Below are 21,269 nucleotides of genomic sequence, written 5' to 3' on the forward strand. Positions count from 1 at the left end.
TCAATACAATACAATAAAAAATCAGTAGCCTACAGTGGAAAATGACCACAATAATTATTCAACATTATTACAAATCTAAGTTGATTATATTAATTGATTCTGATATCTATGTGTGTGTGCGCGCGCGTTATTAATAAGATTCATAATAAAATAAATGCATAACATAAACCCTTAATTTTTTGTTTAAAGACTTGAATAATATCACATGTAAACGTCCAGAGCTAGTCATAGGAGCAGCTGAATGAATCATTACAGCACACAATACCAGCATAATTAGCTATACTGAGTCTGAAGATGGATTTCTCAATTGAACTACATCCTTCACTTAAACACACTCACTCACATCAGACAACGGAGGTGTTTAAATAACCTTAACGCGTGGGATGCTGCTGCGCAAGAAGTTGACCAAGGGAGTAAATGACGTACATTATTCAATGACAATTTGAGGATAATAATAATAAAAAAAAATCTCACATTTAAACAACACCATTCTGACAGTATTTTGTTGTGGTGACTGGAGCAATGGTCGTGGCCTCGATACAGCATATAAACTTTCAGAAACCTACCTGGATGATGTTCAGCCGAAGGTGCAGCCCCTTCCGAGAAGACTGCTGCTTTTAAACGGTGAAAATGCGAGATTTTTTGCCTTTGCCCCAACAGAGAGAGAGAGAGAAAAAAAACAGCAAGCTTTCCTGGAATAAATGTGTTCGGGCTTAAGATCTGCGGACAGTAATCCAAGTGACTGTTCTTGGTTGTCGTCTTGGGTTTCAGGACGAGACGCCGCGCAGCGCGTGAGAATTTCAAGCACCAAACACACACGAGCGGCTGTTTCTCTCTCAGCTGTCTGTCTCCAGCTCCAGCAGACAACACAAGTCCACCCTTTACCGTAGTGCGTCAAAGAAGAACGCACTAAAATAACGTGTATGCGTGTATTTTGTTTAGCGGACACTGACGTCAGAAATGTGTCGTCACTGCAAACATTTAATATTATATTTTATAATTTATGCGTTTTTAAATGATAGAGCCTTAAATCTAAAATTTCTTGTTTGGTCAAATGTATTAGCCCTAGGTCATTAAATTCATTGATACATAAAATGTCGAAGGAGTAGATTGTGATATCTTTAATAGAGTAAAAGGCAATTTCAGCGTGTTATTTTCGTGGCACTGAGATGCAGTTATAGTTTTTATTACTATTTTAAAAATATTTTCAGTTTAAATTTAAACTTAAGTTAAAGTTTTAGTAATTCTGTTGTTTTTGTAATTTTTGTTTTTAACTGTTTATACATTTGTTTTATTTTTAATTTCTGTTTAGTTAAATATAATAATCCTGGGAGATACAATACATCTATGGAAAAATAATTGTAATTAACTTTAATATTTGATGTCAGGCAAATCCAGTCACTATTATTTTATCAAAAGCATGTACCGTATCAACCAGATACCAACTATAAACAATTGATTACAAAAACCTGTGTGCTTTTATTCTTTGAAATTGCCTAAAGTCAGCCTATATCAGAATGGTCAGACTGAGGCCGAGACTACCACCAATGTGCCCTTGAGCAAGGCACATAAACCTGAGTTACACTTGAGAGGGATGCATGGACTGATGTGTCAACAAAAATCTCAACTAAAGTAATCAATTTGCTAGTAAAAGCAATTAATATGAATCATTGAATTACATTATACTGCTTTTATTAGCATGAAAATTATCAGTGGAATCATTCTAGGTAACAAAATATTATGTGGATGTGAATTTGAAATATGGATGTGTTGTCTGTGTGCCTTCTCACACGTCGCAATAGAGCTGTTGGGGTGGTGCATGAGGCCCAAGAGAGCCACTCACTTGCAGTGTAAATGATGGATTTTTGGTGGGAGCGTTCGAGTGAGTCTGCTATTGCTGATGTTGGAGTCTCTGCTCTAGTTATGTCATCATCACTCAAAACAAATGCTGATCAGTGTTTTTAGAAATAAGTTATGAACATTTGAGAAAACAGTGTCTGAACACCAAGGATTTTTGGTGATGTTGAAACTCACAGTTCTTAGTCATCAAGAAGACGCATGAAACATTTAGTCTCTAATCGCATGTCACATTAAGTTTTGATGTCAAAATGGATTGCCCCCAGCTGGTTTGAAATGGGACATGCATATGGACCACTTGGGGTGATCTCCGAATGGTGACAGCAAAACATTTCAGCTGTGTCTTTGGTTCTCATGGTAACAGAGGCAGGAAAAGTGATGCACAGCAAAGAAGAATGACACCAGTATGTAGCATAAACCACTATTATAGCAATGAGCAAAAGAGTCAGGTTGTCAACTTACATTTATTGGCTTGTCACCCTGGCAAATATTCATTACCAAGAAAAAAATTCAACAAACACTTTTATAATGTTAATTACATATAAGACTTAATTTGTAGTTAACAATATAGTAAATAATTTAAATATTAACTATTTATTCGTTATCAGCTTTAAAGCAACATGAAAAAAATTATTGGCTTATCATACTGGCCAACTGCATTAGAATATATTTCAGAGGAAAAGTAAATGAGGATCATGAATGGGGGAGGAGCAAGAGGGACGGAATTTGTTCAGAAAAGTGGTGCCGCCAAACTGATAAGAGTGTGTGATAACGTTGACAGGGGGAGACAGCAGGGGACAAGAGGCAGACATGAGGGCAAGTGATGACAAGCAGCGGCTCATACCCGTATGCGCTTGCATTTATTCACATACACAGAGACAAAGTGGAGATACCATTTGTGCAACTATATTTAAAGCCTGACGACATGTAGTTTATATTCTTCAGTTCACTGGATCATAAATACACACATAAAGCTCATGTTCAAAGGTTTAGAGTTTTATACTCTCACAACTGACTTATTTATGAAGTGATGACTGAGTAGTGTAAATTGTGTAAATATACAGTAATAATGGTCTATGTTTCTTATTTTGGCAGGGTCACAACCAGAGGAGTCGCTAGGGATTCTGGTCCCATTGCACAGAATTTGCTACGGGGCCCCCTCAAAATCACGTTCCCCCTGGCTGTAACGCCCCTGGTCACAGCAGTGGTAATGCTTCATGCTTCGTGCTTTTACTTGTAGCATTTATGCAAAGTCTTATATTGGTGATGAAACAGAGGTAGTGGCGGATATTTTCTTACATCTGAATGAAAATGCTGGGAAGTAATAGTTCAGTTCATCGGTTGTTGAGTGGATAGAGAGAGAACTGAATGTGAGCATCCAATCAAGCAAGGTTACAGCAGACTAAATGATAGGAGAAGTCCTATAGGTCACTAGAAAGAAGTCTGTCATTTCACCGGAAGACTTATGACAGGAGTTATGACAAATTATAATACATGAAATATATATATATATATGCATTGTTGTACTGTTCAATAACATGTAGTGTTTAGATATTAGGGTGAATTTGCATGACATTTGACAGATATTTCCTCACTAAATTCTAAGTTTGTTGAAAATTAATGGATATTAAGACAATTAACTGTGTTGTCTAACTAAAGAAGTCAATACAGTAAATGTCATCAAACTCTGTTAACAGTAAATTTGTATTTTCAGAGACTTTAGCTGTAAATATACAGTTTTTTTTTAACATAATAAATTTTTACAACCTCTCTCTGTATTGCACAAACTCACATACACAGCCCTCTCTAGTTTAATTGAGTGCAGAGGACAAACACTTAGGAGACACAGCAGCAGTCTAAAAGCATCCAGTGTGAGACGTTTCATAAATGAGTGTAATCGTGGCCATATGGCAGCTTCTGAGAGCCTGAACGACATGTCTGGAAAAAATATCACTGACTCCTCATTTCACACAGCTCTGCCAGCCTAGCGCTCCTGAATCCACTTAAAACCAGTTTTTCTGCAAATCACAGTTTGCCTGATGTGTATGTGAATTCAGACACACATGTATTTCTACATGAATTTTTAACGAAGACCGATCACATAAAAAAAACACCTTATGTACAAAACAGGACAAAGGAAGTTTTGTATTCTGTACATTGCTAGCACTTCACAGCAGACTGAAGTGGGGATGCAGATGCGATTGTGGTATGGTGAGCACTGTTTCAAAAAGAATCCCACCTACATTTTCTATAACCATTGAACAAATAGGTTTTGATTGATGAACCAGCACTCTTTTGATATGGCTGACTAAAGCTAGAGGGGTTTAAGAAGTAAAATCAATGCCCTGATCTCTGGAGATCTTCATACAATCATATCTTGTTCGCATCATATCTTGAAGCTTCTGTAACCAATTCCACATAATCATTATCACAGCCTTTCTTCCAGCTCTGTATTCAACTCAAAATAGCCTTTTTACTACAACAAATTTCTCTTTTCATGCCTTTAGCATGTCATAATTGTTTACAACCTTTTGCTATAGATGCAGTCAGTCATAATTTTTTTTATGTCACTGCTAATTATAACATCAGTCACAGCAGTCCTAATGTCCTGTTTACTGGTCCAAGCCCAATGTTTTCGCAAGCCTCGCAACTTGCAGCCTTCTATTTCAGTGTTATCAAGTAGAAAATAAAATCTGAACGCAGGAGTACAAAATTGAAATTATAATAACCATAAAGCAAGAGCGCCTTGCAATTTATGACCTCATTAAAAAACAGAGGCACATCAGGGGAGAGATTTTTTATAAGGAATTTTATTTAATCCATAGTTGTAAACAAAAGATGCTGTTCAGCTCAGAGAACTGCAAGAAAAGCAGGATATCTTCATTTAAGATTTTTTCTGTCTTCACCGTGTAACTGTAGAGGGAGAACAGAGGCAAAAAAAAAAAAATGTACAAAAAAAGAAAGGTTTGATAAAAAAAAAAAAACACAATAAAAGATAAAAAAAGAAAAAAATATAAAAAATTCACTTGTGTTTAAACATTTGTGGAAGTTTTATTTAAAAAAGTTATTTACAATTTTTTTTGGTCCTCAGTGCTGAGCAAAAATTTGAAACTGAGAACTAGCTCAATTCATCATTGTGAATTTGAATGGAATTGGTCACACCCACAGGAAGTAGAATTGGAATGACAGGAAGATGCATTCTATCTATCTACTCTTCTCTATTTCATTCTATCTACCTGTAAATTGTTTTTTTTTTCAAAAGCTTCAACATTTTGACAACAAACTTTTCTCTTCGAGTTAAAATTACAATCATATGAATCTTTTGTAATTTCACTTCATTTTACTTCTGCTTCCTTACATTCAAATCCTGCATCCTGCATCCTGTTTGCTTCCTCAAATTCAAGTACTTAACTTATTTTAAAGCCATTCTCAATTCAAGAACTCAACAAAACTGTTTCAAACAGATATCCTTTGACTCATTCTGCCGCACTTGAAACACTTTGACATGTTTTTCTCTTCCATCAAGTTTCACAAACTCTATACTACATCCTGAGTCTCCAGCTGTCACGGTTTTACGCTGCCTGAAGGAATACGGAGTCGAGGATAAACGGAATAAGGTTTTTAATATAAACAACACAGGGGATATCCAACATGGAGCACAGAGGTAGACACACGTAAGTAGCAAGTGATGAATGAAGACCCGACAAAACAGAACTGAAAGGACAAGGCTTAAGTACAAAGGATAATTGGGGAAACACAGGTGGATGGAATCATTAAATTAACAGGGACATGGAACACATGAGGAAGATAATAGACACACCTGGGAACTAATCACGGAAGACAGAAACTGGGTCACTGGGGCAAAAACATTAAATGAGTCCAGGTGTGTGACAGTACTCCCCCCTCCCGGTAGGTGCGTCCTCGCACCGTAGAAACAACAGAGGGAGGCGTGGGTGGGAACTTGGGAGGAGGTTCCGGTGGAGGACGGACTTCCAGGAGGGGGCCAGCAGACAGGGACCACAGAAGGAGGAGCCAGGGAGGAGACGACGGAGGGAGGAGCCAGGGAGGAGACAGGAGCAGGAGGAGCCAGATGGTCCACCAGAGACCAGCCAGGACGGAGATCCAAGGTGGAGTCGACGGCGGGAGGAGCCATGGTGAAGGAAGGGTCGACGACACCAGGGGGCCGACAGGCGGAGACTGCACCGGTGGGTGGGGAGCCCAAGATGGAGCAGCACAGCCGCAGAGCCAGGGGGACGTCGAGGTTCCGGAGGGCCTAGGTGGAGCAGAAGGCTCAGGCGACCAAGGCGGAGGCAGGGTCCTGGCAGACCGATGTGGAGCCGGAGCGACCGAGGATGGAGGTGGAACCGGAGGGAAGGAGGAGCCTGACAGAGCCGGAGGGATGGAGTGACGAGGTGGAACCAGAGGAGTGGAGTCCCGAGGCGGCGGATGGTCGACGACTGACCAAGGTGGAGCCGGAGGGACGAGGGAGCCCGGTGGAGCAGGTGGGATGACAGGCCACGGTGGAGACGAGGGAGCTAAGAGCCAAGGCGGAGCCGCTGGGTCGAAGGACCGAGGAGGAGTCCAGGGCTCGGAGGCTGGAGGCGGAGACAGGGCCTTAACACGCCAAGGCGGAGCTGGAGACTGGCAGTCCAGCGGCGAACCACCGCGCCCCGATGGCGCGGACTGAGGGTGAGCTGCGGGACTGACTGGCACCAGCAGGGATGGCGAGGAACTGGCTGGTCTAGGAGGAGGAGAGAGGAGAAGGATGGGAGGAAGGACAGGAGGATCAGGACTGGACGGAACCAGCGAAAGAGGAGTAGAGGGACCAGCAGGTTTGAGAGGAGGCGGGAGAGGGAGGCTGGGAGGGAATACAGGAGACACAGAAGATTCAGAGCTGGGCGGAACCAGCGGAGACACAGAAGATTCAGAGCTGGGCGGAACCAGCGGAGACACAGAAGATTCAGAGCTGGGTGGAACCAGCGGAGACACAGAAGATTCAGAGCTGGGCGGAACCAGCGGAGACACAGAAGATTCAGAGCTGGGCGGAACCAGCGGAGACACAGAAGATTCAGAGCTGGGCGGAACCAGCGGAGATACAGGAAACTCAGGGCTGGGCGTAACCAGCGGAGAAACAGAAAATTCAGGGCTGGGCGTAACCAGCGGAGAAACAGAAAACTCAGGGCTGGGCGTAACCAGCGGAGAAACAGAAAACTCAGGGCTGGGCGTAACCAGCGGAGAAACAGAAGATTCAGGGCTGGGCGTAACCAGCGGAGAAACAGAAAACTCAGGGCTGGGCGGAACCAGCGGAGAAACAGAAAACTCAGGGCTGGGCGGAACCAGCGGAAATGGAGCAGAGGAAATGACTGGAGGAGGTAGGAGTGGGAGACTGAGAGGGTATACAGGGGAATCAGGGCTGGACGGAACCAGCGGGGAAACAGGAATATTAGGGATTACCTCCGTAGACCAGTCCATCAGATCCAGAACTTGCTCCATATGACTTTCAGAGACTGTATACAGCTCACCCTCAGTCGCAGGAGTGTGGGCAGGGCTTTCCTCCACGCCCTCGATCTCCACGAGGACTCCCACGATGCACGGTGTTGCCGGCTCACACACCTGGTCAGTCGTGCTCTCGAGATCCTGTTCCCTGACAGTGGATGGCTCGGGCTCTGCGGCTGCGGTGGGCTCTGGCTCCGTGCGGCGTGATGGTGGCTGGCTGGTCTCTGGGTCGGGAGTGGGGCTGGCGAGGTCCTCTATGGGGCAGACGGTGAGAGGTGACCCATTTCTCGCCAGAGTCCACTCCACGTATGCGGCGAAATCCTCTCGAGGACCATCTTCGGACGACAACGCTCTGCATTTGGAGTTCAGGCTGGTGTTGTAGAAGGTGCAGAGCGCGTCGTCCGGGTAGCTGGTGGCATTAGCTAATAAGGAAAACTGTCTGGTATGGTCCTCGAGAGAACGTCCTTCCTGCTTCAGCAGGAGGATGAGGAATTCGGGACGATAGAGGGGATCCATAGACACTAAGAAACGAAAAGACTGAGAAAAAACAAAAGCAAAACGGAGGGAAGAACACGCAGTTTTCTATTTTCTCCTTTAGGTCGGGTCTTCTGTCACGGTTTTACGCTGCCTGAAGGAATACGGAGTCGAGGATAAACGGAATAAGGTTTTTAATATAAACAACACAGGGGATATCCAACATGGAGCACAGAGGTAGACACACGTAAGTAGCAAGTGATGAATGAAGACCCGACAAAACAGAACTGAAAGGACAAGGCTTAAGTACAAAGGATAATTGGGGAAACACAGGTGGATGGAATCATTAAATTAACAGGGACATGGAACACATGAGGAAGATAATAGACACACCTGGGAACTAATCACGGAAGACAGAAACTGGGTCACTGGGGCAAAAACATTAAATGAGTCCAGGTGTGTGACACCAGCAACCTGCCATAAGCTTCCTCCTTACTATCCGTCCCCAGATACTTCACAGAACATTCTAGGTTTTAATATTTCCCTGATGTCACTGCAGATAACACTTCCACAGAGAGCAGTGCTGTTTGGAGCTGATGCTGTCTAAGTGGAAATTAAATTAAAATGATTTCATAAGTGTGATAAAAAAGCTGCAAGTTGCATGGAATGCAAATGTGTTGATTGCATTCTAAACATGTTTTATTGCTGTTGTGTTGTGTTGTGGAATGAAGATTTTATAATGTTAGAGGAACTGAAAATAGTGTGAATGAATTATAAAGAAGAAACGGATAAACAAACGCCAAACCAATATCTAAAACCAAAGCAACAATAAATACACATGCCAATTTTTTTCCAGCATTCATTCTCCATAAACCTTTCCCATAGAATAATCAAACATGAAGTCAGAAAAAGAGGTGCACATTGGCAAAATTTGAGTATTTATGCATGGAGATAGGATGTTTTGGATATATATTAATGTTAATTCAAAGGAATTGTGAATGTTTTTCGCACACATTAATTGCTGGAATAATTCTCCTAAATTACCGTTCAGAGTTAAGGGAGAAAACATTGCAAGCAGCTCCAATGCAAATGAAAGAAGAATAGAAGTGGATCAATGGGGAGAAAAACACACCACTGCTTGATAAATTATATGAGATTTCTGTCCTCATTTATCGCCAGATGGTTAATGTTGCCATATCAGTTGGTGTGCTGTTCAGAAATTATGGGATGAGGTGCAGCTAAAGCCAGCCAAGCGATATGCAAACTGTCCCAAGAACGGAGCTCAAACTGGATATTTATGATGTATTTATTGTATCTTGGCATTCTTTCTGTGGGGTAATCTTGTAGTGAGATAGCACATTTTACAGTGATAAGAGCATCTATTATCTGTGTGCATGATGGATTGAAGTAGTAGTAAAAAAGAAACAACTCCTGTAGCTGAATGAATTAGAGTAAAGCCCTCTTAGCTGCCATGCAAGAGCCTTGCACTGAATCTTCCTCTTCCTTTCTCACCCTTCTCTTTCTTATTAAAAGCAAACTGCTGTTTTCCACAAAGAGACAAACATTCACCTACAGATTCAAATTCACACTTTCGCATGCATGCAGAGAATAGCACATTATTATTTTACAAGCAGAACATCAGGTTCTGGCCACGGTTTGTTTTCTTAACACCTCTCACCACAGGCTGCCCTGTCTGGAGAAAACTGCACATGGCAAGAGGTGTCCAGAAGTCCCCAGCTTTATATAATTGGTGCCTCTTCAGTAGACTTTTATTATTATTATTATTATTATTATTTACTTTTTCTAACTGAAAAACATTCAAAAGGGCGGATTTGCAGTATCTAATCTGACTTTTAAAAAACACTTTAATATTTAACTCCAGTTAAAAATAAATTAAAACCAGTTAATTTATATATATTATATAGTTTTTATAGTTCTTTAATCTTGGGGATTGTAAGAGCAAAATGGTAAATTTGTTTTCTGCAGAAATGTTTTGGAAATAATGTAATTGCCTCTCTACATGTGTTCTGTCACCACTGTGCCATTCCCTTAGCTCCATCTCCCCTGTCCAAAATAATCATTCCACAGCAGATCATTATTACTAGCCCCCAGCTGTCTCTGTCCCCTTCTGCATGGACACAGTCCAACAGCACATCCACCAATCATCAGCTGTCCCCTTTCTCTACCTTTGGATACAAGATGCCTTGTCATGTTGATCCTGAACCATTTATTCCATACCAAAACCCCTTTCAAAACCTGCAAAACCAAACTGAGATCATCTTTACACCCAAATGGCTGAACCAATGCTGATGAATGTCCTACACCGATGGCATCTCTCATTCATCTCCCTGTACCCCCCTATCAGCATGCCGACACTCTTACTTCTTCTGCTGATTTCTATTATTATTCGAAACATACAGCATTCATATCTCTGCTACATGAGCCAAGGGAGTGCATCAGCCTGTCATCTACTCGTTCTCACTCCTTCTCTCTCCCTCTTTCGCTCTCTCTCAATCTCTGTCAGTGATTGGCAACTTGCTGTGGGGTTGTGTCAGGCTGGGTAGAGCACAGCGCCTGGTGCTGTTGTGTGGATAGAATAACTGCACCCCAGGCACAGAAGGTGATTAATATGAAACAAAGCCTGTGTGCTGTAGCTCCGAACATCAGCCTTTACGCAGTTCGGGCCTGGTTAACAGGTCCCCTGTGATACAGAAAGAGAGAGAGAGAGAAAGACTGAGGGAGAAGACAGAATAGCTGTCATGAGGAAGGTCAGCAGAATAACAGGGGAATCAGTCATAGTGGCACACACACAAAAAAAAGTACTGAAACTGAAATAGAACTGCAATAGGAAACTTTTATGCAAATTTTAGCAACTTAATAGATGGCACTTGATTCTGATAAAGTGCAGAATTAGTTTTAAGGTCATTTGTCAAATTCTGTCATGGTACACGACCAATTGCAGGAGTGAGTGGATCTAAGCGAGCATTTTCAATTCATCCTGAGTGACATTCTCAGGCGGTGGACTGTGTGATTCACGACAGATTTTGGTTAAGAACATATAGGTTGAGAAATACTCAACTACACTGTATGTGCTAACATCATGGTGGGAAACATAAAGCAGCAGCCAATTACTGTTTCAATATCTGCCGAAGACTGGTGAAGGGATGACATATTTTGAAGCCCAACCTGGAATTTCCTTGATATAAAAAAATACATAAAAATAAATAAATAAATAAAAATTTGCTGGATTATTGTAGAAAATAATCTCTGTGACCAACAACAGTTTGTGAATCTTCATAAACGAATGGCTTACAAAAATATACCATCCCTGCAGGACTCTTTTTTTTGTTGGAATTTCTGCTGGATTTAATGTGTATATTATATAAATTAGAGTGTATGCAACATTGTGACTAAACCGAATAGGTCAATAAAAGTGTATTAAATTCTTGACACTATATCTTTACTTTGGGCATTTGAAAATAAAACTGCAGAAGTTCAATATTTGCTTGTTGAAAAAAAAGAGACTGCATTTCATTAGCGGCAAGGTACATTAATACCTGCCACAATAAGAGGGAAAAGTGGACCAGTCGACAGTACTGTGCCCATGTACTCACACACACATGGCATGTTGTACATACTGCTGTAGCTACTATTGTTTTTCTACACATGTTCATCAAACAATAAATTCTTATCTGAAAATGTTTTATTTCCCTATTCTGTTTTTCTTGCTCATATAAATCCTTTGGCAATACAATGTACAATTTGACATGCCAATAAAGCTGAGTGAGAGAGAAAAAAGAGAGAGAGAGAGACCAGAAGGACATTTTGCAGAAAATCAAACAGTTGTGGGAGCCTCACAACAGCTCCAAACACACACGTGTGACAGACACAAGACGTTACTAAACATTAATAAACCCACTATAACTGGAATGAAAAGAGCAATTTAGATAGCAAACTCACAGGGGCCAGTATAAACTTTCACTATGTCATTTTACTCTTTAGCCTTGCTGCCTCTCTGCCATCATCCTCTCGTCATCCTTCATTGTATATATTTTGACATTTGACATCAGCACTGGGGGAAAAGTGCTCTCCAATACAATTATGATCAAATGGACAACATATATGTGTGCTATGTGTGAGGGTGTGCAAAAATCATTATATGGCATTTTCAGATTGTTTGAGGACATTAAGCCCCGGTCTTCCTAACCCTCTCATCTCATGTACTTTTCTAGAATTTGTGTTTTTCTCTGGAAAATCAAAAGCATGTGCTGAGGGCAGAATTCAACAGCTACAGCTCGAGAGAAATACTCAGGCTGTATCAGTTTCCATAACAAGATGAAACCAAATATCAATAATGTCACTGACCTCACCTACCATAATTGGATTTTCTGAATCACCCAAGAAGGTTTTCCTGTGTATAACTATATCCCTATATGGAAAGGACAGGACAGGAATCAGTATCAGTGAATTCAAAACCGGAACAATGGATGCAAAATGCAGATGAGGATATTCATATTTCTATATAGTCTAGTTTAGCTTTGTAACTCTGCCATGTCCATTAAGTATTTTTTATTTACTTTTAAATTCAATGTTCATTTAGTGGATTTCACTCAACTTTCCTCTCTGCCATTCAGGGTAGTGCCAGACATTTATGGGCCCTCTAAGCACAGTTTAAATGTGCTTTTATCTGAGATGCAGAGCTGCACTTCCATTTTTATTTGAGGTTCAAATGGTTCTCTTGACGTGGCCTTCTGCCATCTGTCAGCGTGGTCAGTGTGCAGGAGAATAGTATGCATCATTTCATAATTTTGTCCTTTCAAACACCCCATGCAAAGCAAAGTTTTCCATTTCTATCAGTTCATCCATCTTTTCATCTTACTCTGTCCTTCTCTGCATTTCCATTCATTATATTTCCATTTAATTTCCTGATTGTTCTTTTCAATCACAAAAAGCAGAGGGGAAAAATGTCCTTGCAGTAATTTCTCAGTATGTATGCTGGTCTTTTTGGCTTCAAAAAAGACACAAAAGAGTCATATTTAATTTTGCATCGATTTCAACTTACTCTATTACTACTATAGGGACTAGTTCTGGCAGCTGACCAACATGAGCAACTCTGTGCTTTAATGACTTCTCTTTTCTCTGTAGTCGTGTGTTCCAGTTGTTTGTTTACAATACTTTTTGAAGTCTTGAATATGCAGTGCTCTAAGAAATCATAATCTTACAATTACCCCTAAAGAAAATAACTACTTAAATGGCTCATGAGAGATTTGTCTCTTTGAAATTCATAATAGGCCCCTTTTTTTACATCCCTATACACACGTGACTAGTATTAACTGGTGACCTCCAGTAATTTGTAATAATCGTGGAGGTTGTCTGTGATCTTAATCACATTCGAATCAGCCATGTCTGTAATTTGCAAAGTAAAAATTCCCCCACAATTGGCATACCATAATTCGCCAAACAACGAAGTCCTGTGATAATATTAGTCCTGTGCAAATTGGCATCTCTTGTTATTTGGACAGGATTTGTTGGAGTTGTATATAATTTTTTCAAGTTTTTTTTTTTTTCCTGTGTGCCCTTTTCCATCTTTTGCAAAACATTTTGGGTGCTGTGTCATATTGCTATACAGGGGGCGGTTCTAAGAGTTCATCCACAGGAGGTCCTGTTTTGTCCTCCAGTACCTTTTAAATTATGCATTAATTATCAAGGTTCAAAAATATTCAAACAATTTAAATGTAGCTTTGCATCTTTAAATATACAGTAGGATTTTGTGGTATACATCACAAATTGTATTTTATTGTGTATTTGTGCACTCCCTGTGCTTCGGTGTATGCATGTATATAAAATAAAAATAAATAAATGCTTTTCAGCGTCTGTCAAGATTTTGTATATGCAGTTATGGCCAACAAAAAAGATAATAATTCATGTAGTCCCAACACTTGTTGTGTTGTGTTGGCAGTGTGTGTACACAACCACCATAAACGATAAAAATCCACCCAGTGTTTTTTTTTTTTATCTTGTAAAATAATTTCCCCTTTCTCAAACCGAGCCGATCTCAGATGCCTGTCTATGTGATGTCATAAAAAGACAGGCCCCTCCCACGACTGTTTGATTGACAGAAGCGTTTCAGCACAGACTGGACTGGGGTCTTACCTTGACCTGCCATGAGTGAGCCGTCATCAGTCCGCCATTATTTCACCGCCAGACAGTGGTGGCTTGTGGGTTTTAAAATAGAGGAGGCACACTAATTAACCACTTTAAAATGGCTTTTTGGTGGATTTGAGTCTGAAAACGTAAAGAAAACGACACACATACAGAAAGATAATATAAATTCACTTACCTGTCCTATCACTTGAAACAAGCATCCATCCCTTCTTAAAAGTCTGTTCTAAAGGGGGGCTGCCTGTTGTGATATTTAATTAGGCCTTCTAGGACTTCGGTAGCATATAGTTGTAGTTCCTTTTATTTTTTATTTGTATATACCATTTGAATGACAGCTGTTGGCGATCAAATATTCAATATCGCTACTCATCATAAATACTTATATTATTAGCCCAGCCGCTACGGGAGACGTTCAAACTAATAGCATACAATTTAAGTCTCTATCATGATTGATTGATATACCAGAAGGGAAGCTTGCCTGCTCTATGATGTTCCTTTTCCCAACACTCCTCAGCGCTGAAAGTGAACATTTGATGATAATTGATTGGCACATTTTTTAACAACGGAGGCACGAGAAGTTCATCTCTTCCCCGGCCTCCCTCTCCCCTTCTCTTTCACTTAGCAGTTGTAATTACATCAGCAGATTCGGCACATTCATGATAGAAAAGCGGGGCTTTCACGTAATTGTATTACAAATGTGAAATTACAAACAAAAATATATACATTCCGTGACATGAACTGAAATGAACTGTGAATTTTATTAACATTAAATCGACCTCTTTTTCACCCTTAAAATTTTAGGCCGCCACTTCTGCCAGAGCAGATGTAGACAAGAATGTCTCCTAAGCGATTGATGTGTTCTGTTGTTGGATGTAAAAATAAACAAAGCATTTACTCCTGACATCTGAGTCGCTGAAGATGCAGAGGATTACCTTTGTTTTTGAAGGGAATGCGCCCCCAATCAACCTAAATTTGTCTATATTCGTGGAGATCATTCGTGGTCCAGCTTCACCGACCGGGTAAAAAGGGTGTTTTTTTACAATAGATACCTGCACTCCCACAGGACCAAACGCAACAAAAAAAAAACGTGTGGGGTGCGGGACAACTCTTGATGGGCAAGAAGAGACGAGAATCTATAATGTTTTGTTACAGGTGGGGACTGGACAAGATGAGATATATTTCTGCGGGAGTGGACAGAATATTGCGGGTGGGCGGGGGCAAAAATTTTTTAAACTACCATTGAGAAATTTTAACCAAACTATGTTACTGACTTTTCATTAAGACCCTAGAGAATTATATCAACTTGTGGAAGATGGGCATCCGATGACCCCTTTAAGTAAATTTCCATTTAACAAATATTTGTTAATGGCACACTCTAATTTAAGCTGTAAAATTGTTCAAGAAATGTTACATTTGCTCATTTTAATTAACTGAGCATGCAGTAAAAATACATTTTTGAGTGTAATGAATATTGATCCTTTGCTTTCAAAGCTCAAAGTAGAAAAGCGATGATTCTTAGTCTCACAAAATAAAGAAAAGCCTGTAATCCACTGCAGACTGGCCTGTCATAACCCATTAAAACACAGGGAGCAGGCCTCACTACAGCCTACTCAGAGCTAGAACAAAGAAATGTGGTTTAGAAGTGCTCTAAAATCCCTGTAATACAGAGCCTGTATTTTTTTATAATCCAACCAGATTCTCATGAGACCTGCTTTAGTTAAACAACATGACAGAGACACAGTGGATGAAATCAGACTCTTTGCTGATTTCTGCCAGCACAGTTACATGTCTAGATACTCACAGTATAGAATTTAGATGCAATAGTCAAAGCCGACACAGTAATTTGGAACAGAATTGTCACTATCCTTGCCTGTATTTCCTGTGTCTGTGGTTATGGGCTCTTCAGTGTTGCTTTGTTCAGCTCATGTATCCCTGCTGCTCTATTCCCTTGTTTGTTGACATGGACACTCACTGGAGCACACCCATCTCCTTGTCAGTTAACATGGTTACTCATTAGTTCATTGGTTCTACTCTGTTTATATAGCCCTAGTGCTTTGTCAGTTGTTTGATGTTATGCTATTGTTCCTCGTGCACCCAGTGTCTGTGTTTGCAGTTTTGTTTCTGTCAATAAATTCCTGCATGTAGATTCTCATCCCTGTCTGCATCATTTCAAGAATTTCTAATGGTTAATTAGGATGCAAGCTGTTCACAAAATACATTTACTTTGTTACTTTGTGGCTTTCGACACTTTTATTTACTGGCTCAAAGCCAGTCTACATCTCAGACTAAACCCATTTATTTTTTTGTGAGATCGCAAGAATAGAACAAAACATCATGTTTATGTACTAGAGCAGAACTCTTAATTGTTTTAAAGTTTTTTGATTATCATAGTCTTTTGATATTTCAAGCTTGATAACATAAGACAATTCTGTTGTATCACACTGCTGTTACCAAATACTTTAAATAAAGGAAACATTGCTGTTTATTTTATCACTTTATTTGTCCGTGTCACTGTGAATGAGGCACAGAAAACATTAGCATATTGTATACAAACACAATTATCACTCAGTTACATTACTACTAAATCCCACAGTAACAAATAGACAATATTAGTCAGAGCTTAGAAACAGTCTTACAGTTTCATTAGCATTTCCTCACATTTGCTTGCATATTTAATGTGCAAATTAAACGTAAACACAGAGACAGATGCATTATTTTCCTTCATTTTCTTTGGGCCACACATGCCTAAGCCAACAATAAGAAACTATTTGAATTGGTTTTAATTTAATCTAATATTTCATTCATTTTCATATAACAGATGGTGAGGCAGCAACAACCAGGAAGTGCCGAATAGATTCTCCAATTAGCTTCTGATATAGTTTAATTATATGTTAAACAGAATATGACATGAATCTCAGATCACAAATCTGAAATAGATTTTAAAAATGACCAAACTGAAGTTAAAGTTCTCTTAGTAGTGATGGAAAGGGTCCTTTATAACCACTGATGGATCATATCTACAGCTAGCATTAACCTTTCTTTTGAACTTTTTTATAGGCCTTCTGCATTCAAAGCTAAATGTTAAGATTGAGAATTTTTGTTCCCCTAAATGTGCTGGGAAGTTATGAAATGAAATGCATGGCTTCTCCTTGGTGGAAAAAAAAACTTAACAGTTTCTTAAAGGCTGCAGTGCATTTCTCAGACACAGTCTCTAAATGGACAATCAAAGCCACTCCACAACCAATCACTCTCCAGCAGCTCCACTTGTCCTTTTCACTCTGTCCTCAGGAGTGGCTGATCTCAGTGGAGAGAATGAAAGGATGACAAAGTGAAATGATTAAGCGAAGGCAAAAAGGCAAGAAAAAAGCTTACAAGGGGTCCTATTATGCTCTTTTATAAAGTCTTGATTTCATTTTGGGGGTATCAAATGAAGGCCCGCCTTCTGAAATACGAAATGTGCTGTGATTGGTTAGCTGGGCCAGTGTGTGTTGTGATTGACAGCACACTGCACCAGGTCGGGAAATGTCATGCCCCTTACCAAAGATGCCTGTGGGCTTGAGTGTAAATATTGGGTCATAATCAAATCAATTTGAGTGTGTTTTAAACCCGGATGATTGTAACCAAGTTCGTCTGTCTTGGGAAAGCTAGCGTGTCAACATAGTGATGATAACACTCGTTGCCTTCTCTTGTGCAGCTCAACCAGGTCTCGTCCCATTCGTCTGTATTTGTGATATCAAAAATCCTGGAAAATATGCTTTGTAGTCCAAACGAGTCGTTCCTTGTAGTTTTTGAAAAGTGATTTCTGTTAAATAAAATGTCTCCTTTTGAAGTGGCTTTGAGCTTTGTAACTTTGCAGATTTTTTTAAAATTCAAACAGCAACATTACAGACTAACTAAAGTTGAAAAAGTGAAAACGCATAATAGGACCCCTTTAATTCACTTTTCAAGTACTTCTTTCATACACTGTCAAAAGTAACTACTGTACTGTACATATTTCCCAGTATATGGAACATTTTGAGCCACAAATACTAAGAAATATGAATTATTTCAAAGTACATTAAAACCAATGTCAGACCTGAAGAATTAAACCAACTAGTCAAATTTATTTGTCTGAACAATTTCAAATGAAACAATATTGCTTAAATGATTTGTGAGTTCTCAGCACAAAGTGCAGCATGAATTAATAATGTGGTTACAGTTATCTGATTATTGTTCCCTCAAATGGTATTATTGCTCAACAAGTAGAGCATGCTACTAGCAGTACCAAGGTCATGGGTTTGATTTTCTTTGAAAGCAAAAACAGACAAAATGTGAACCTTGAGTACAATGTACTATAGATTGTTTTGGATAAAAGTGATTCCCAAGTGCATAACTGTAATATGTTTTGCTGTTTGCTGACTTTTTAGAAAAGTTTTGTCAGTTATTTGATGTGTTTTGATGTTAAGATCTATTTACATTTGTTGACTGTTTGTGTGCCAAATCTTCTAAAACTAGAACTACCAGAAATCTTTGCTTTGTAAATGTAAATATTGTAAATATGTCACTTCATATATTAAAGGGATGTCCACCCATAAATGAAAATTCTGTCATCATTTATATACCCTCATGTCATTCCATAAGATTTTGGTTAATATTTGATAGATACATTAAGATATATTTAATGAAATGAAAATGTGATGAAATATGAAATATTTAATGAAAAGATAGTGACAATTTTTAATACAAGTTAGTTAAGAGAAACTAAAAATCTAAAAGCATCAGGAAAACGGTCTCTCATGTTGCGTGAAATACCATGGGGAAATTCCTGTTTACTCTTAAAACTGATGAGTAAACTTTTTCACATTCAAGTAGCTGCACAAACAAATGGCATTTCAGCCCGCCAATATGGGTGGAGCCGGCTCCCTATATAAGTTGGCACTGAATGCCTTTTCACCAGAATTTTCTCTTTCAGCTTGAAGATATTCTCCTTGCTGGATTCCGAAGAAGAAGTACAAAGAAAGAAGGCTGCTTTCGCCGTAGAAGAGCCCCGGCAGCATCAGGAGCCCCGCTCCTCTATAGCGCTTCTCCCTGCACCTATATGGCAATCACAAAGGACATTTCCTAGAGCAAATTTCCTAGGAAATTTTTTTTCAGTGACATTGTTGATCCACCAGTGTCTCATCCAGGGCACCCTTGCAGTCTTCAGATGGAAACAGTGAGTCCGTTGCTTGCCTGGGCTCTGCTCATGCTATAGCTGCACTCAGACTGCTCTCACTGGGAGAGCGTGAGTCTCACCTGCTTCGCTTGTGAATTGCTTTCTTCAATTCCATTTTGCGGTGTACTTTACATGTGAGGATCAAAGACCCACATCTGCAGCGAACAGTTTGATCTTTTAGCGGTTGCTGGTTTTGTCTGGCCAGAGGAGAACACGCCTAGTAGCATGCATTTCTGTCACCGATGGAGTTTTGGTTCCTTGTCACTGTCACCTTTGGCTTGCTTAGTTGGGGACACAACTTCTGGCAGCTTGACTGCACAGACACTATTGGAAGAGAACTCAACTGGATGATGACATCACTGAATCAACAATGAACTGACTTTAACTGATAAACTGATTGTTTTTTACTGTCCTCTTGCATTATCAGCACGTATTTTTCCTGTTTAACACTGTAAAATTGCTTTGATACAATCTGTATTGTATTCCCCATAGAGTTTCACACAACGTTCGTTCTCTGAGCATTTCCTTTAACAATTCATTTATTTACTATGTACATATGCTTCATTTTATTTACAATTCTTGTCTGTGTTTCCATCTGTATCAGATGGTTTCAATTAAAATATCAAGGTCACAATGCATCTTCATGCACCAAGAGGTTAGATTTCATTTCATTAGCTGTGATCGTATTCCATTAGACTGCATTACCTTGCACAGGTTACAGAATTCCTAATGAACCAATAATGCTGTCATTAATGCTGTGAAGGTGGGGAGCAGGAGAGGTAACACTCATCTTCTGTCGCTTCAATATTGAATGCAATACTGTGCCAAGCTCCACACGGGCTGTAATGAGCAGGTGTCAGGTGACATGCCCTGCAATTATCACCATAGAGATCAGACAATTGGTTCTGTAGACAAGGAAAATTTACAAACACACCAAATACTGTAGCTGTCTTCATTTATATGTCATTCTGAAATAATCTCTGCAGCGTGGTTGCCATGGTTAACTCATTAGTGGCCCTGGTGAGTGAATGAGGTCCATTGAAGGGAACTGTGTTCTTAAAGTTGTTTACAATTCCCTTTGGTCTGATTAGTATCTCCACATGATATGGTTCTAAAAGCATGCCTGATCATTACTGGTAGGAAGTGTTTCTGTCATCATGGAGACAGAAACATATTGGACTCTGCTTGTATGTGTGATGAAAATGTCAGCTATATTTATGAAAGCGCACGCTGAACACCATGAGGGTTTCAGAACCCCAGAGATCTAAGAGACAGAACCCATCATTTCAAACATCCTCGTCATGGGTTATGCCAGGCTCAAAATATCAAGAATCCTGCACTTTATACAAATGCCTGAGGACTTGTAGAGAGCTTAAGGACTCAGAGGCACAGATGATGGCTTCAGGTCCTCTCAGCCAAAACAGCGTTTCAACTCCTGCTGTTGACAAAATGGCATTTGACATGAAACAAGAACTCTCTATATCCCCAAGCTGGGATGAGAATAGTTAGGAGTGAGGAGTTAATGTGGAGAAGGGATGCCAAAAAACTGTTGTGGGACAGAGGTATGTTGGCTGTACAGTACTGTATATCTATGTACTATAATGCTAATTAAGTTGATTATCTGTACATGCTCCACGTGTGCCAATTAAGTTTATTATCTGAACGTGCTCCTCCCAAACATTGTTAATAAAATAGCATTACATGAAGCAAGCAAAACAAGTGATAGATACACTCTGTCCACACCAACCTGCTGCAGAGACATGCATTCGGAAATGACAGCTGACCATGAGATGAATATCAAGACTTTCTGCTCTACAAGCAAGTGATATTTGAGAATTTGTTATCTAATTCGCTCTTTCTCCGACAGACGTGGTACCGTGCTATCTCTTAACTCTCACAGTGTGCTGGGAAGAGATATGGAGGAAATAGCGTCTGCACCGGTGGAACCTTACAAAGTGTCTCTCTCTTGTCAGATGTCTTCGCTTGGATAGACAGCCCTGCGATAGTTGACAGAGAGAAGGGAATTTAAATAAGAAATGGAGGACGAAATTCCTGTTGTTTGTGAAACACTTGTTTATTTTCTATT

General features: G+C 39.9%; 1 protein-coding gene across 3 annotated transcripts in view; it reads right to left on the reverse strand.

Annotated features, from left to right (window-relative positions):
- The window catches only part of LOC128017020 (docking protein 4-like), a 39,889-nt gene extending 39,007 nt beyond the window's left edge, over positions 1-882 (reverse strand). For all 3 annotated transcript variants that reach the window (XM_052602068.1, XM_052602067.1, XM_052602069.1), the window contains exon 1: positions 567-882. The gene's annotated coding sequence lies outside the window, so the exon portion shown is untranslated. The remainder of the gene's footprint in view (positions 1-566) is intronic.
- Positions 883-21,269: the final 20,387 nt, after the last annotated feature.

The sequence above is a fragment of the Carassius gibelio genome, chromosome A7, assembly GCF_023724105.1.
Source record: "Carassius gibelio isolate Cgi1373 ecotype wild population from Czech Republic chromosome A7, carGib1.2-hapl.c, whole genome shotgun sequence".
Classification (NCBI taxonomy): domain Eukaryota; kingdom Metazoa; phylum Chordata; class Actinopteri; order Cypriniformes; family Cyprinidae; genus Carassius; species Carassius gibelio.